Below are 2,511 nucleotides of genomic sequence, written 5' to 3'. Positions count from 1 at the left end.
CTATTGGCGTCCTGACAAAACTCGTCTCCAGAGAAAACAATATAACCCTACATGGAAAACCAATTGGGATACTTAGAGCTCATGGAGGCAGTGAAGAGTAAAGGAAAAAAACAAATGTAGAAATTAATAACCACAAAAAAGATGCACATCGAAGTAGAACATAATTTGAAATTTCCAGGAGAGAAAGTGGGGACGTATTCCGATTAACTTGATGTATTCCTCAGAGAATAAAGGAAACTGGCCTTACCACGGTGGTGATCAAAATACCTTGGCATGGCCTCAAAGAAGTAGAGCCATTACAAACTAATATACAGAAAATTTGTGTTACACATAAGTAGTGTAGCTCTATATCTCAACGTACCAGTATCATTCGGAGGTTGAGTGTGGGTTTGAGAAGGGCATGAAAGATGATAAGAAAAATCAATTTTTGAGGTACCAACACCTCTCATGGTGGCACTATGATGGTTTTGCATCATATCACCAGTGGAAAAAATCTCCAAATGAGAGGTATTTGATTTTGAGACATTATATTAGGGTTTAGTATAACGATGACCATGATTAGATGGGTATGACATTATCCCCATCATTTGTATATTTTTTAGGACTCACAACCATGTGATTCCCACATGGGCCGGGATGAGGTGGCCAATTTCCATTCGCACCCACAACCCCATGATTGTTGCCTCCCAACAACTAAATATGATTGCAATTCAATAAAAAGAGCGACGGGAGCTTCAAATAAATGAAAATAATAGCCACAATATATATGAATAAATTAATGGAGACTATTCAGTGACTAAGTGATGGAGAGAGTAGGGTTCGATCCGGGAACCCTAGGCCCTAGGCCTAGGTGATGCAGTCGGCGCAGGAAAGGACACGCAGGTACGGGAGTTTGGGTGCTGGCGGACCCAACGAGGTTGATTTTCGGTGGGCAAGCGGAGAAGGAGACAGCTGGGATAAAAAACTCCGCTCCCAATCTGGCGACGGGTACTGTCACGGTTTGTGTTTGGTGGGGTTTTGTTACCTGGTGGTTTTTTCTTTGAAAAACTTTCTAGGCTTTTTTATGTTCTGTTCCCTTCGCGAGGTCAACTTCTTTGCCTGCAAGCGGTTTTCAGCGTTCTCCCCGGGTAACGGTTGCGAGGAGGTGTCAGTTATTACGGGGGTTTTTGTGTTTTTTACCATGGTAATTCCAAATGAAACGGTGGAACTTGACCCAACCCCGGAAGATATACTCTCGGTCTGGGGAAAGGAGATCAATGAGCAGAATATCGGCAAGTTTTTTGGGCAAGTTGATAGTCATGCGTCGGCATTGTTCTCGGCAGGAGGCTCGCGAAGTTCTAAAATCGCAAAAGGTCTGCTGGACGAGAGTTGGGATCTTTCAGGCGGCCTCGGTAATATCGGCAAGGGTTCTGAGGAGGAAAACCCTCAAGCTAAGTTAGGCGCGTGGAGAGACAAGTTTATCGCCCCACCCGACAGTAAGTCTTTCTCCCCTTCAAAAGTTTTTTGCCCGTCTGGCGGCCTTGAGGATATCATTAGCTCTTCTCAAAACATAGGGATTTGGAGGCCTGTAGGGGGTATCCAAATAGCTGGGAAAGAGGTGGGCGGCAAAAGCAATCCTTCGTCTGTTAACAGGGTTCTTTTTTCAAAAGACTCCTCTCAGAGGTTTGTAGGGGCGGAGGGGTCTTCTGCAGGACTTGGTAAGGCTGTAAATCAGGGGAATTTTGCTCATTCCCTCGGTGCCGGTAAGGTGATAGAGGATGGGATTTCGGTTGAAGGAGAAGTGGGGAGTCCTGTTGAAGGGTTGATTGAAACCCCTCCCAGAATTGGGGTTGATCAGTCAGCAGTGAATGGATGTGGTCCGCAAAGGGTGGTAGGGGACCAAAACCCTGAGTTCGGGGACAAGGGTTCTGAGCCAGAAACGCAGAAGACAGGGGAAAAAAGGAAGAAGGCTAAACACCTGAAGAAGAAGCGTTTTGCGAATTTGGTACTTGGTATGGACGTGCAGGTGGAGGATGTTCTGGATGTGGCAGAGTGTACTCTCGTGGGCAGAGTTAGAGGGCGCCCTGTATCAGGCAAATCCTTAAGGCAGTGGGCGGAGAGCCAGTGGTTGGAAACCCCGACAAATTCTTTCAAGACCAACACTCTGGTCAAGGGTTGGTTTATGGTTAGTTTTGACAGTAAGGAGGCTCTGGAATGGGTCGAGGGGAGGAACTGGGCTTTCGGGAAGCGACCTGTTTTCTTTAAAAGATGGTCCCCCCTTTTCGACGCCTCAAAAGAAAAGGTCGAAGAATTCCCTGTCTGGGTCAGGGCTCCTAATCTGCCCCCCTTTCTATGGGTGGATTCCGTTTTCAAATCTATAGGGAATCTCTTGGGCACCTATCTGGATGCTGATAGATCGTTTCTCCATACCTATGAAAAAGTTGTGGCAAGGATATTAGTAAGGCTCAATCCGAAGGAAGGTCTGGCAGAATCAATCACGTTGCAGTATAAGGAATATGTCTTCGAACAGCC

This window comes from Pinus tabuliformis, chromosome X, assembly GCF_031772625.1.
Source record: "Pinus tabuliformis cultivar Carrire ecotype Pingquan chromosome X, CPIR1, whole genome shotgun sequence".
NCBI lineage: Eukaryota > Viridiplantae > Streptophyta > Pinopsida > Pinales > Pinaceae > Pinus > Pinus tabuliformis.
The sequence above is the reverse complement of the archived record's forward strand: the minus strand, read 5'-3'. Positions refer to the sequence as shown.